Raw genomic sequence first — 16,680 nt, forward strand, 5'->3', positions numbered from 1 at the left:
CAACTGCATAAGTACAAAAACCCCCCAAAGAAATAGCCTTTCTGTAGGTAGGTTACACAATAGAAACACAAAACTATATTAAACTTATTTCAAGTAGTGCAACTTCAGGCTTCTTAAACATTAAAAAATTAAGACCACAGCTATTCATATACCTTGTGGTAATTTAGACAAGCAGTTACATGCTAAACTTGCAGTTCATTTGTAAAGTCAAAAATGCTATGGTTGCTGCCAGGGGACACTTCGTAAGGATTCAAATATGCAGACCTCTGAGAGAGCATAAGTGGAATTAAGTGGTTTTTATTTAACACATGTTACACAGGTTTTAAGATGCAGGAAATGGTAAGGCAGCAAGTGCAAGTCAGCAGGGTATGGTAGTTATAGCATGGATAACTCAGGAACCCAAAGATGCAGAGAATGGTCAATAGTAATAAAGTTCAAAGAGGCAGTGCTGAGAAGCTGGATGACAAGGTCTGGCTCATAGAAGCAGGATAAACCACGGGTGTCAGGATACCTGGTTTACTCAAGAGGCAGGAGGCACCAGAGGAGTCCCGGGTGTCAGGACTGCAGGTTACTCAGGAGGCACCAGAGGAGTCATGGGTGTCAGTGCTCCAGGTTATTTAGAAGGCAGGAGGCACCAGAGGAGTCCCGGGTGTCAGGACTGCAGGTTACTCAGGAGGCACCAGAGGAGTCACGGGTGTCAGGACTCCAGGTTACTCAGGAGGTACAAGGCACCAGATGATCAGCAGGCAGAGAAAGTGTATTGGCCAGCAGGGTGGAGCACTTGGAGATCCAGGTAGGCAGACAGCCAAGAGACTGAATCAGAAACAGAGGTATAACAACTGCAGACACAGGAGCTAGATAGTTGAATAGCTGGAGATGTCATAGACTGTAGGTGCTGGATTGCTAGTGGTGCAATGGAATGCAGGCACAGGAAAACAGAAAGGTCAAACAAGCCAGGTGTCACGAACGCCTAGCCTGTCCCAGATTCAGCAATCTGAACAGCTGGCCATGACTGGCGTCTCCTTAGTCACTTAGTAATGAATACAACTTTGCTGCCACCACAAAGGATTTCTTATGGTGTCCTTACGTTTACCAAAACCACTTATTAATGTTTCACACTTAAATCACATACACATGTAGCATGAGCCTCCCTGGGCTTTGTAAGTTCACAAAGAATCATGGAGAATATGCTAGATTATATGTATTTTAATCTGGAAAATGTTTCCAAGGCTTAGTTACAAAAAGTTAATGACCAAGACATACAATAAATTGCACGAATAAGCTTCAGAAAATAAAATAGGAAATAAAACCACTACTTACTAGTGAAGAATTGGTGTGTGTAAGTGGACACAATTGAGACAGATAGGACAATTCAGTCTTGATAGACCCTCTCATGAAAATGCACAATGTAATGTCTAAAGCAGAAGATTTTAAACCTTTTTCCACATAGCTATCACTCCCCCCCCCCCTTGGAGTTTAGCTGTAAATAAGGACAGACTGATCCCCCAAATGTCACAGGGCTTTCGAAGTGAGCTAGGGATGTCCTGAGATCTGGAATGTTCACAGGGCCTGAGTTCTGACCTCTGCTCGTTCAGTCAGGTCCACATCCTCTGCATACCAAAAAAAACTCCACAGAGATGCTTATCTATCTCTTTCTGGCTAATTTCAAAAGATATTTGACACTTGTATAGGTTCAGAATCATGTCATTTAGCAAAGCACATGTTGAGATTACATTACAAGGTTACATACAATATACATTGTCATATCTGATTATTAAGGGAAAATAACAATAATACATAATCGTCACAACTCCCCCTAAATCTACGGCATGGAGAACTATGACCTGTCACTGTCTCTCCTACCCATTCACCACTTCTGCCCCTTGGCACGAGAGGCCATCTGTGTTTCTATGTTCTGCACCCTTCCGGTGCTGAATGGTGAAGTTATATTGCTGCAAAATGAAGCTCCATCTTAACAGTTTTCCATTATCGCCAGAAAATCTATTCAGTCAGTTTAAAGGATTATGGTCTGTAGAGGATTATGGTCTGCAATCCCGTCCATACAGATAGGGCTGTAGCTTTTGAAGTGCCTATACGATGGCTAGGCACTCTCATTCAATGATAGCATAAGCCACCTCTCCGGGGGAGTTATTTTCTACTTGGGAAAATGATAGGGTGCTCCTCCATCTGTGCTGTCACCTGACTAAGGACAGCTCCTAGTCCATAGATAGACGCCATGGTCTGTACTATAAACCTCAGCTTGAAATCTGGGGCCTGTAGCACAGGGGACTGGGTCAGAGCAGATTTCAGAGCTGTAAATGCATTTTCACATTCCTTTGTCCAATTAACCACCTATGGCAACTTCTTTTTTGTTACGTCAGTCAGAGGTTTGGCCATGGTGCTATAATGGGGCACAAACTTTCGATAATACCCAGTTGTACCTAAGAAAGACATGACCTGCTTTTTTGTGGTAGGGGTCGGCCACACTGTGCTAGCCTCTACCTTGCCTGGCTCTGTCCAGAGGGTACCTCCCCCTACACGGTAACCCAAGTTCTGCACTTCACGCATGCCAAGCTGGCACTTCTTTGATTTTATAGTCAGACCTGCCTCAGTAATTCAGCCTAACACACTAATCAGATGGATCAGATGCTCCTCCCAGGTCTGGCAGAACACCACAATGTCATCCAGGTAGGCAGCTGCATATCCCTCCTGGCCCTCTAGCAGTTCATTGACCAGGTGCTGGAAGGACGCAGGGGCATTTTTCATTCCAAAGGGTATGACCAAAAACTCAAACAACCCAAATGGGGTGATAAATTCGGACCGCTCACGTGCCTTGGGTGACAATGGGGTCTACCAGTACCCTCTAATGAGATTCATGATGGTGATGTAGCGTGCCTGGGCAATTTGTTCTAGTAGTTCATCTATCCTAGCATAGGATAAGCATCAAACATTGTAGTGTCATTCATCCTCCTATAGTCTACACAGAATTGGGTGCCCCCACATTTCTTTGAGACCTGTACCACTAGGGCAACCCAAGAACTGTGAGTATTTTGAATTACTCCTAGCTACAACATATCGTCTATTTCCATTTGCATTGCTTCTAGCACTTCCAGGGAAATATGATATGCTGGCTGTCTGAGGGGGTCTGGTTGCCTGTGAATACATGATGTGTGACTGATGAAGAGTATATAAATAATCTATTATTTTAAATCTCATGTTATAACTATGGAACTTGAATACCCGAGAAACAGGTTTTAAGCAGTTAGTCAAAGTCAAATTAACATGTGAAAGGCTGTGGTCTGTTTCCTGTGGAAAGGTAAACTCCGCCCACAAGAAAGGTTTTTGATACACTTACACAAGGAAGAAAATTCCTTTTCCTGCCCTGCTCCTAAGGTGAGAGGACTCAGCTGATGGAGACTGCAAGCTTAGTTGGAGGTCTGTATATGGGGCCTTGAAAGAACCTGGCTAGCAGGAAAAATGGTTATAATGGAGTTTTGAATGGAATGAATGAAAGGTGAGTGAGTCTGGGAACATAGTTTAATGTGTTTTTGAATGGAAGATGGTTGACTAATGTTGTAATGGAGTTTTGTTAGGTTATTTGAATGGAATTTTCTGAGTTCAGATAAAATTAAGTTAGTGAAGACTTTGGTTTGGTATGGAAAGTGTTACCTAAATACACGCCTTGTAATACAGTTGCAATGCTGTGTAGATATAACATAGGTAATGGAATGCTGTTAGTCTGATTTGTATGTGATTATGTAGTCTAATAAGAACTGCGCACTGTTGCTATGAAAGTTGCATTGGCAGTAAATTAGGCCATTACAAGCACATGTGCACAAGATGGCTGACAATGTGTTGTTCTTTTAATACTATACAATTACTGGTGTTCCTGTTATATTTAGGATGGATTGTTGGTTCAAATGGTATAATTTGTGGTTATGGCAAAGGTTATTCTTGGAAGGCTAATGGAAATGGCAAATGTTGTGTAATAGAAGTGTATGGAAATAGTTTGTTTTATGCAGTTTAGTGTAAAGGCATAGTAAGTGTATGGAAATGGTTGTGCATAGCTTGTTAGATAGAATGATGGTGTTGGAAAAGTATTTCATGGAAAAGTGAAGAAACCGTGTAGGTGTTATTGGAAAGTTTGCTAAATATAATGTTTTGTTAGACTGTTGGTTTAAAGGGTAGTTTGTAACTCTGAATCTCTGAAATAATGTGGTTTATTGCTGGAAATGTTGATGTAGTTAATATATCAGGCAGCAAGGTGAGATACCATGGGGTAAATGTATCATAGTGCGGGTTGTACAAGTCGCCGGAAATCGGCGAGATGACAGCTTAAATTTAAAGCGGTGCTGCCTTGTAAAGGGAAGTGTTTTAACAGGTTAAGTAATATTTATAAAACATTGGTCCCTTTGCACTACATCATAATTTCTTTCATCATTTATTTATTTATAGTCGTGCCAGCTAATCTGAGGTGCATTACAGAGAACACAGTAACTGGCCCAATAGAAATTGCTTTTGATTGATGAAGTCAAATTAGAGTTCAGGGAGGAAAAAACAAAACATGGGGAGAACATACAGGGCAAGATTTATTAAGAAAAGTTAGTCAATAAAAGGAGTAACTTGGTTAAACCATGTTTTATTGCATATATATTTAAAAAGTTGGTATATATCTATAATTTGGGTAAGTCATATCCTAGATAAACTTTCAGATATCTGTGTGGTACCTGAAAAAAGAGCCATTATTTTACTTTGGTGCAAAAACTTTTAGTCAACACTTTTGCAAGGTTCAAAGTTCCTCTAATTATGACTTCACTTATCTTAATGGCCCACAAAGTCCACGCAGCTAAGGCCATATTTGGGAAACAAACTCATGACCCCAGGGCTGTAAAGCAGAAGTGCTAACCACTAACCCACTGTGCTGCTGATGTGTTGTCTGCAATGATTTGTAGGGAAGCTGAATACATAACATACAAGCTGTAGATTAATAAAAATTAAAAATTTTGCAGACAATATTTGCATTAACCTCAAAGGGACATGTCCCCTCAAAATCAACTCCCACACCCCCAAAAGTCTAAGGACATTTGTAGTAATAAATGGCATCATGCAGATAACGTGAATAATGTGCCCTGTGGGCCAGATTCATTTTGGATCCAAAAACATTAATATTTGTAAATGTTCCTTGGCCTTATAAAGTTGCATTTCAGGGGGAGATACTGTACATCTAAAATATAAGGACAGATTTATCACTGTGGTAGAGCGTGAAAAATCAAGCTAGCAAGTGTTTGTGTGTTACATAAAAACAAACCATTACTTTCCTTATTAGGTAACTACTATCCTAATACTAGCCCTTGCCAAAAAAACATAGGCTGGTTTGGGCAAAGTTCCTGTTGTGTTCCTTTCATTAATGAATAAGGCCCACAAGCTGCACACAGATGCTACAGCCATGCTTGGTATTCAAACTCATGATGCCAATGTTGTGAGACAGAAGTACTAACCACTAAGGTACCTGTGCAGATCTTAATTGGCATATATTTGTGGGTAATAAGGAAGAGTACTATTATCTAGCTCTTATATCTGTTGCACACATGTTGTATTGTTGTGCTTATTGCTGTAGGCTATATTTATATTTCTAAATGCCTTAGTAGTTAGCCAATCCACCTTCCAACAATGGAGTCCTGAGTTCGATTCCTGACTCATGACTTTTATCTGTGTGGAGATTGTATATACTCTACTATGTATTGATTATGAAAGAGTACGCTGCACATTTTGGAACATTAATGATATTCATTTTTATAATACACTAATGTTTATTTTAATATGCAAGTTTATTTTTGTTTGCAAATTATTATGCCATGATTTTGCATCCACATTCTTAGTTGAAATCAAACTCATTACACGATCTTTCATGTAGGTGAATAAGAAGGTGTGTTGATTAAACTCATTAAAAACACTTCAAAGTCATTTGTCCTAGATTATATAAACATGAAAGTGTTAAAACAAATAATTAGATTAAATAGTCCTGTATAATTACTCCGAATGTGTTTTAACAGGTTAAGTGAACATACACTTTCAGGTAAATCACCAAGAAACTGTACAAATACATTTTCAATTCTCAGTAAAGAGACAAGGAGGGATAGAGCGAGTTGAAGAAAGCAAAATAGAAGAAATAAAAAGGAATCAAAGAAATAGAAGGGAGGAAGAAAGGAAGGGTGATGATATATATCCTCCAATTCCAAACACTTACGTATTATACAACTTTTCCAAGTATTTTCACAATTTTTATGACAATGAGAGATTTTTCCTGCAATCAGATTTACATACATACAAGTTACAAGCTAAATTATAGTCAGGTTTCGTCATTCCGGTTTTTAGCGGCTTAGACTCTGACCATATTTGCCCAATCATGCATCACAATACAAAATAACACAGAGCAATACAAGTTAATACAGTACCCTTAGTCTCAAAACATTTCCGCCAATTGAACAACCTTTGAATGTACCTTTCTCGTACACAGACAACTTTAAAGTCGCCTCAATAAAGACCAATTGGTTCTCTCAAAGATCTGCATAATTTGGGTTTGTATCTGAGACTCCAGAGTTTCAATGTATATACCCCATTTAGTATAAAACCCTTTAACACCTTTTTCTAAATCTATAAATGTGGCCCGTCTATCAAAGTATAGAATCTCCAATATTTCCGACTTAGCTTCTGTAACAGTTGGGGACGTGTGTACAGCCCATTTACTCAATATCACTTTCTTTGCTATTGTAACGATAACTGCTAGTAAGGGTACAATCTGGGGATTTGATAGCTGTTCCTTCCATACATCAAAGGAGACAAACAACAAAGCCTCAGGGTGCAGTTGTAGATGCATATTAAACGTAAAGTTTAAGAAAGATATCAGCTTATTCCAAAAACTCATAATTTTCGTACACTTCCTAAAGTTATCCGAATGTGTTTTTACATGTGTAAGCAAACAAACCCTTCGCACCACCCACATTTGCCATTACGTAACACACTTTCTTATCTTTAAATAAGAAGCGGAAGTTATGATGCGGATCTTAAGATGAGCTAATTGCTTAAGATCCGTTGCATCTTATATTCTGTTGTGTAAAGTACTGAAGGTGGGCGTGTTTTTCAACTTTATGTTTCGCACTGAATTGCGAATTTCTTATCTTCCCGTTTGTTCTAAAAATATGCATCGCAACTTCCACAACAGATCCGATCGCTAATGAATCTAGTCCATACACATGTAACATGAGCCTCCCTGGCCTTCGTAAATTCACAAAGAATCCTGGAGAATATGCTAGATTAAATGTATTTTAATCCGAAAAATGTTTCCAAGGCTTAGTTACAAAAAGTTAATGACAGGCCAAACAATAAGTTGCACAAATAAGTTTCAGAAAATAAAATAGGAAATAAAACTACTTACTAGTTAAGACATGGTGTAGCACAGTGGCGTAGTGGTTAGCACTTTTGCCTCACAGCACTGGGGTCATGAGTTTGATTCCCGACCATGGAGTTATCTGTGTGGAGTTTGTATGTTCTCCCTGTGTTTGCATGGGTTTCCTCCGGGTGCTCCGGTTTCTTCCCACACTCCAAACACATACTGGTAGGTTAATTGACTGCTAACAAAATTGACCCTTGTCTGTGTGTGTATCAAATTGACCATAGTCTCTCTCTGTCTGTATGTGTGTTTGTATGTTAGGGAATTTAGACTGTAAGCTTCAATGGAGCACTGATGGAGGGACTGATGTGAGTGAGTTTTCTGTACAGCGCTGCGGAATTAGTGGCGCTATATAAATAGATGCTGATGGTGTGTGTGTGTGAGGGAACACAATTGAGACAGATTCAGTCTTGAAAGACCCCCTCATGAAAATGCACAATGTAATGTCTAAAGCAGAAGATTTTAAACCTTTTTCCACATAGCTCTCACCCCACCCCCCTTTGTAGTTTAGCTGTCAATAAGGACAGATTGATCTTCAAAATGTCACAGGGCTTTCGAAGTGAGCTAGGGATGTTCTGAGATCTGGAATGTTCACAGGGCCTGAGTTCTCACCTCTGCTCGTTCGGCTTGGCTGGTCAGGTCCACATCCTCTGCATACCGAAAAAAATCCTCAGAGATGCTTATCTATTTCTTTCTGTCTAATTTCAAAAGATTATTGACACTTGCATAGGTTCAGACTCATGTCATTTAGCAAAGCACACATTGAGATTACATTACAAGGTTACATACAATATACATTGTCATATCTGAAAATAACAATAATACATAATCATCACACCTCTCCCTAAAGCTAGGGCACGAAGAACTGTGACCTGTCACTGTCTCTCCTGCCCATTCACCACTTCTGCCCCTTGGTGAGAGAGGCCATCTGCGTTTTCATGTTCTGCACCCTTCTGCTCCTGAATGGTGAAGTTATATTGCTGCAAAATTAAGCTCCAACTTAACAGCTTTCCATTATCCCCAGAAACTCTATTCAGCCAGCTTAGAGGATTATGGTCTGTAATAATGGTGACATCCCTTCCATACAGGTAGGGCTGTGGCTTTTGAAGTGTCCATACGATGGTTAGGCACTCTCGTTTAATGGTAGCATAAGCCATCTCTCAGGTTAGTAATTTTCTACTTGGAAAAATGATAGGGTGCTCCTCCCCCTGCACTGTCACCTGGCTAAGGACAGCTCCTAGTCCATAGTTAGGTGCAATGGTCTGTACTATAAACCTCTGTTTAAAATCTGGGGCCTATAGCACAGGGGACTGGACCAGAGAAGATTTTAGAGCTGTAAATGCATTTTCACATTCCTCTGTCCAATTAACCACTTGTGGTAACTTCTGTTTTGTTAAGTCAGTCAGAGGTTTGAGTAGGGTGCTATAATGGGGCATGAACTTTCGATAATACCCAGTTGTACCTAAGAAAGACATGACCTGCCTTTTCGTGGTTACATTACAAGGTTACATACAATATACATTATCATACCTGATTATTAAGGGAAAATAACAATAATACACAATCGTCACACCAGGGGTCAAAGCCAAACAGTCTATCATGATACCAGGGAGAAGGCAGAAGAGAAGTCACAACAAAGCCGGATCTGGGATAAGGTGAAATACAGGGAGCCAAGCAGAGGTCAATACCAGGAAATCAATCAGGAATCCTATGTAGGAGAACCATCTGTTAAGACAACAAATGAACTGGCAAAGGCTTCTGGGTGAGGCAGTCTTTTAAAGACCAGAGACAAGTGCTAACCATCCTGGAGTAATGAGCTTAGCTCTAGCAGGTTGGAGAAAGTACCACAGTGTCCTCTTCGGTGGAATAGTGGTACTGGAGGCTGGATACATATATGACAGAGTCCAGACAAATCACTTGCAGGCAAGATCAGGGTTGCAGCCAGAGGCAGATCGTGACACATTAATTTCACATTTTAATGCTCTGCTTTGGGATTAGTAGCACCCGTTACCTGGTTTGCCTTATGCCCTATATCTCTCCCATGTGTCTAGTACCCGCATCTGCCTCACCAATGTCTCCTGCACTTTGCTAGGATTGTGACTAATTTGTAAAATAAAAGGGTGATCAGAGGAAACTTGGCAATGGCACTAACAAATTAACTCTACTGATGGTTTTACATCAGTACAAAGATGACTGGTATTTGCAACGTATGCATTTGGCCTTTATATTAGCTACATTTGTGGCACTGACAGCAAATATTTGAACACTGTTGCTTTCACTTGCAACAGCAAAGCCATATTCTCGATATTCTGAATTATTTGTCCTATAAAGTCTATCCATATAAGTTTTCTTTATTTTAGATGATGAATTTAAGACATTTTCATTTAGAAAGCCATAAGAGCACCTAACAAAGCCATAAGAGCACCTAACATTTTATTATGAATGACAAATATTTGATACCTTCATAGAAAAAACTAGAAAAATACTTTACTGGAAATATGATGAAACTAAGTAGCATTGAAGAAATAACTGTCATAAAATGCTTACATTGGCTAAAGAGCCGTTGACTGTCCATAAAAAATATAAGTTATATATTAGGTTGACATCGCAAAGCAAAAGAGATGAGAGAGCCAAGGTAAGTAACAACAAGGCTGTGCATAGTACACTTGTCACCAGATGGTACTATGGGGGAATTCTATTGAATTCCGCTACTCGTGAGAATAACGTGGCCCACGCACTATTACCGTTACTACGGTAATAGTGTGCATTATTATCGTTACTACGGTAACAGTGTGCATTATTATCGTTACTACGGTAATAGTGTGCATTATTACCTTAGGGTACCTTCTGGTTTTGCTCTCAATTTAAAATGCATAAATCTAAAAGTAAGGAAGCACCTTGTAAGTGATAGGAGGCTTATACATGTCTTTGCAAATGTATGCAAATAAGACTTCTGCTTTTATTACTATTTTGTAGAGTTGTGCACTGACCTTCATGTTTTGGTTTCGGAACTCGTGTCGGTTCTAAACCGCGTTCGTGTTTTGGCTTTGCTAATGGTTTTGCAAAAAATCGTGAAAGGTTTTGGTTTTGAATTTGAATTTTATTAAAAATGTGAAAAATAGGTAACAATGTCATTTTGAGCTGTTTTTGTTCCAATATTACTATTTATAGCATTAATATTAATTTCCAGTTGTTTTCCGGTCTATTTTCTAATGCTCCCTTCACAACTGTCCCAATTTTCACCAAAGTCTGCAGTGACAAAGCAGTGGCACAAATACATGGCAGTCTGGCAGCCTTGCAAAAATGCACTTTACAGATCATAAGTATCTTCATTATTATTATTATTATTATTAATTTTTATTTATAGGGCGCCACAAAGTATCCGTAGCGCCATACAAGGACAAACAATGGCACAGTACAAGGTGAAACAGCACAGTACAAGTAACAGTAAGCACTATAACTCTGGGGGCTCAGGCACAGCATGAAAGAGAGGGAGGGAGGGGAAAAGTGAGTACAGGCAGGTAACTATGGCCCAAGAGGGTGGGCACGGATGACAGGTTGAGAGTCACTGAGGGGAGCGGAGAGAAGCGAGAGGAGACAGAGGGCAGAGGGACTGAGAGGAGGTGAGCTGAGTAGCTGGAGAGCGCAGTTAAAAGTGATGGAAACAGAAGGTAGGAGAGCCCTGTTCAAAGGAGCGAACAATCTAAAGGGAGGGGAAGACAGACACATGGATGAGATGGAGAGACGGGAGGAAGGGGGAGAAGGGAAGAAGGGATGAGAAAGAGAGGTAGCCGACCGGTGGGAGTTTAGGCATGAGACTGGAAGGCTTTAAGGAAAAGGTGGGTTTTTAATGTTCGTTTGAAAGAGGACAGATTAGGGGAAGTTCTTATGGAGCGGGGGAGCTTGTTCCAATGGAGGGGAGCGGCACGGGAGAAGTCTTGGATACGTGCGTGAGAGGAGGTAATCAGAGGGGAAGAGAGGCGACGATCGTTGGACGATCGCAGTGAGCGGGAGGGAGTGTGAATAGAGATAAGGTTAGAGATGTAGGGAGCAGTGGAGTTGGCGAGGGCCTTGTAAGTCAGAGTGAGGAGCTTGAAAAGGATTCTGTAGGGGAAGGGGAGCCAGTGAAGGGCTTGGTAGAGTGGGGATACAGAGGTGGAACGGCGAGAGAGGAAAATAAGCCTAGCAGCGGCGTTAAGTACAGATCTAAGGGGAGCGAGATGAGAGAGGGGGAGGCCGATAAGGAGAAGGTTGCAGTAGTCCAAGGGAGATAATCAGAGAGTGGACGAGAGATTTGGTGGCATCCTGGGAGAGAAAGGGCCGAATGCGGGCAATGTTGCGAAGCTGGAAACGGCAGGATTTGGTGAGAGAGTGAATGTGAGGGGCAAAGGAGAGAGAGGAGTTTAATTAAAAATTAATTAAAAAGAGATTAATTCTAATTAGGATTAGGTTCCGTTAGCAGCCAGATATTAGGCTGATTCTATCAGGAGCATTTAGGAACCAGCCTTTTACAATTATACATTGGATAGACAATTACAAGTTTTTAACTCTCATATATCATCAAGCTAAACCTATCAAAGTGACAACTAGTAATTTGGTTGATAGACACCAATTAAGGGATTGAAGGGTTTATTCGTGCCAAATAGTTTATCATTATCATAGATCTATTTCTTTGTTTATCAACCTCAATCATGGATCCCTGCTGATATTTTAGCAGCAGAGACCCACTATAGGAACTCCTAGTTATAGATTCATACCAATTGAGTGTACTTCAATATACTCGTTAGCCGCTAATTACATAGATTAATAGCAGCAAGCCAGCTTGGTAGTAATCTACCTTTTAACTGAATTATTACAGGTTTCAACATTACATTCATCATTTTTAATATTTCGCTGTGACAATTTTTTAACATAATTAACAATAAAGTTTATTTGTTTTTATAATACCAATATATCACAACCATTTGTATAAAAGAGTGCCCACAAAATACTATTCCTCTCTTTCTTTCTTTCTTTTTCCAATAACAAATAGTTGATACATAGTATTGGAGCACCTCCCCTATATGATTAAACATTATTTATGTAATTGACCTTCAAGGGGTTAAAAGCTTGGTGCGGTGTAAAATCGATTGTGTTCCAAAAAACAAGTTTCGCATTCAACAACGGGGCGTCCGGTAGAGGAGAGTCTTATAGATACAAGCACAACTGCTCCTATTGCCGTGGTGCGTATTCAGCTAGAGAGTGTCCGACGTGTGCCCCTGGCCTCTCAAAAAACCGCTGCAATGACAGCAGCGTTCCTTAAAGCCCAGTCCCCCATATATAACGAGGTCTTAGAAAAATGGCTTAGACTTTATCCGAATGCGGACCAGGCTTCCTTTCTCTTCGAAGGTTTTCGTCACGGGTTTAGGCTCCCTATTAGCGCATTGGTTAGCGCCAGGGCCTCTAGGAACTTAAAATCAGCATACGTGTTTCCTGAAATCATGGAAAAAATAAATAAATAAATAAATCGTGGTGAGATAAGTTTGGGGCGCTCGATTGGCCCATTTGATCCCCCTTCCCTGACAGATTTAGTTATATCCCCATTAGGTATAGTCCCTAAAAAAGTGTCAGGAAAATTTCGGATAATACAGCACATGTCACATCCCGCTGGCAATTCGATCAATGATGCCATTGACCAGGACATAAGTTCTGTCGTATACCAGTCATTCGAAAAGGCTTTAATGCTCGTTCGGACCGGGAGCTCTTATGGCCAAATTAGATATTGAGTCAGTTTTTCAGGTTACTTCCCCTTCACCCAGAGTCATTTCGTTACATGGGGCTTAAGATCAAATGCCAATATTACATTGACAGATGCCTTCCCATGGGGTGTTCCCTATCATGTGCTTACTTTGAATCATTTAGTTCTTTTCTAAATTGGGCAATTCAAGCGGGGACAGGCCACGAGGGCATCGCACATTATCTAGACGATTTTCTAGTTGTAGGTCCGGCTAGCTCCTCAGTGTGCTTAGATACGCTGTATTCAGCTCAGCCCCTTTTCTTGGTTATGGGGGTTCCGGTAGCCAAGGATAAGACAGAAGGCCCAACATCTTGCTTGTCGTTCCTGGGTATAGAAATAGACTCGGCGGCAGGCTGTTGTCGTTTGCCAGCGGAGAAAATAGCAAAATTGGAGAGTTGGATATCCAGCACTCTGGCCTCTCCTTCTCGTACACTTAGGCAGGTTCAAGCTTTACTAGGCTCCTTTAATTTTGCATGTAGAGTCATACCCTTGGGCAGGATCTTCTGCAGGAAATTAGTTGGCCACAGCGGGTAGGAACAGACCCCACGCAGTAATTAAGCTGAGTGACGAGATAAGGGAGGATTTAGCCATATGGGTGACATTCCTTCATAAATTTAACGGTTCCAGGATCTGGCCCTCGCCTCCCATTACCACGTTAGAGTTAGATATATTCACTTACGCCTCCGGCGCTAAAGGATTTTGTGCTTTCTTCCAAGGTCGGTGGTGTGCTTCATCTTGGCCGCAATCTTGGATAGAGGGTGGTCCCACAAGGAACCTATTGGTACTGGAGCTTTTTCCCACAATTATAGCACTGGTGTTGTAGTCCCCTCAGCTGTCTGGGCGTAATGTGTCCTTTTGGTGTGACAGTTCGGGCGTGGTGCAGGCAATTAACCGTCAGAGCGCTTCCTCTAAGCTGGCAGTAAATTTGCTGCATGTTCTGGTGCTTCGTTGCCTGGACTGCGACATAAATTTTCGCGCCAAACACGTTCCAGGTACAGACAACTGCATAGCTGACTCCCTTTCCCGTTTTGAATGGGAGCACTTTAGATCCCTGGCTCCTCATGCTCCCCGTGGGTACAGCCTGTCCATCTTATGTTTGGCAGATGGTCGGTCCGGCTTAAGATTCTTGGCAGAGGCTTCCCTAGCTCCATCCACGTGGAAGGCCTATCGGACAGCCTGGGAACATTGGGAGAGCTTTCTGTCATCTGGTCCCTCTCGTGCCCCGGGGGACCCTAAGGGTATTGTAGACTTCATGTGGGGGTGTTACCAGGAGGGGGTTAGTAAAACATCTATGACAGCTATTCTAGCGGGCATATCGTTCATGGCTAGGTTGCAAAGTTTACAAGATCCCACTAAATCGTTTCTCATTAACAAAGCTTTAAAAGGATGGTCTAGGCTTCACCCCGCCCCCAAGATAGGAGAAAACCCATAGATCCAGTATTATTGTCCCGTATGATCTTGATTTTGCCTGAATTGACATCAGACCATTTTGAATATTCACTGTTTGCGGCAGCGTTCCCTATGTTTTTTCACGGCGCTATGCGAGTCAGTGAGATAGTTGCGCAATCCAAAAACAGGATGGTAGCTGCTTTACTAGTTAAACACGTGGGGTTGTCGGACGACAACATTCAAGTAAAAATTAGGCGCTCTAAAACGGATCAGGTAGGTTTAGGACATTGGGTTACCCTTAGTAAACATCAGGATCAAGTTATATGTCCGGTTAAACTGTGTCAATATTTCGCCAGCCTTAAGCCGCATGGAGCAGAGATTTGGCTAGTTCATGTGGATTGCTCCCCCCTTACTAAATTCCAATGTCATTTAGTTATGTGCAGCGCTTTAAATGCCCTTGGTTTATCAACATCAGATTTCGGAACACATTTGTTTTGGATTGTTTCGGCCACGGCGGCTACAGCAAGTGGGGCTTCTGTAGCTTCTATACAAAGGCTAGGAAGATGGAAGTCTGACTGTTATGAATCCTATATTCGTCCTGATGTTTAACATGTTGTTTTTCCCTTTACGCAGCTCTTCTCTACCTCTTTTCTCCTCTAAGCAAGTTAACCCAGGGCGCTAGGCTGCTCGCCGCTATTTTCGGGGGCGTTGAAGGGCTTTTTCCTCACAGGTTTTCACCTTCACCTGGGATGCTGCTTTTCCTTTCGTTCTGTTAGGTTTAAGGTTGGAATTAATGTTTTATCCCCAGAATTCACCGCATTCCCCCTCCTCCTGCTAGTTATAAATAGGGGTTTTTTGTTATGGTGGATAATATCTTTATTTCATTGGTCCTTGAGTCATTTCAAGATAGGTTATATGTTTGTTTCTTTCGTTGCTTGTTTGTTTTACGTGCTAATTAGAACCCTGGAGCTCATCATTAGAATTTGGGAGGACATGTCTGTGATTTCTAGTAGATGGCCTAATCTTAAATTATGTTGGTCTTATATTGTTCCTAGACATCATTGGAGATCAGACATTTCTGCTGGTGACATCGCGGCGGCTGTCCGCAAAATAAATCAGATGGTTAGTAAAATCTTTCGTTCTGTGGGTGGTTCTGTTATAAATCCCCCTTTGTTGAAAGCAGAGTTTTCTTGCTTTTACAGATTGGACGGTGTTCACTTGTCAGATTACGGGGTCCGTTATTTTATTGACCATTTGGGTTGGAGATTAAGAGGAGTTGTTAGGTCTGTAGTTGGCAGGCCGCATGTATAAGTTCATGCGGCGTGGTACGAGAGCAGTGCAGTCGGTAACTGTGCATATAGTGCTCGGGTGATCTTGTCATAGGTCACTACCCCTCTGTGGTTATGGTGTCATACCATGGTTGGTCCGTATGTTAGGAGGACCATTGGGCCAGTTTTGTATGGTTTATACTGGCGGAGTTTATAGGGGGTGTAGTCTTGCCGTTGGACTTGATCTTAGCACCGGCCAATAGATAAGGTATGATCCTGGGTTGGTGGTACTATGGTCTGACCTTTCCACCGTATTGGTTTTGCGTTCCTGACTGCCCTGCTCTCGTCCGCCTTACAGTCCTATTAGTTTAAATATTAATAAATACCGTCATTCATTCCAACTTTAATTTGGTGTCCGTGTCTTTATTTGGTTTGGCAAAGGGTATGTCACAGGTGTGTTATTTGAGGAAAGCTTCCCCTTTATGCATTTTATGTGTTTAACCCTGTTCTTCATAATAAATCATCCGCAGGGGCCTTTGAAGCTGCTACAGGTGACATTGCTATCTTCTAACACTGGGATGTGCAGAATCAACAAACACACACACACAACAGACTTTCTGACTACACATTTTACACTTTAGTAGCTCAATTTATCAATGGATTTATTTGACATACCATATTTACACCCAAGTTATGATTTATTCCTTATTCCCCACAATTATGTGATGGGTTAACCCTTATAAATAACTGTAAGTTCTCTATGTTCTTGACACTGATTTATAACTATAGGTTACAGC

This window comes from Mixophyes fleayi, chromosome 4, assembly GCF_038048845.1.
Source record: "Mixophyes fleayi isolate aMixFle1 chromosome 4, aMixFle1.hap1, whole genome shotgun sequence".
NCBI lineage: Eukaryota > Metazoa > Chordata > Amphibia > Anura > Limnodynastidae > Mixophyes > Mixophyes fleayi.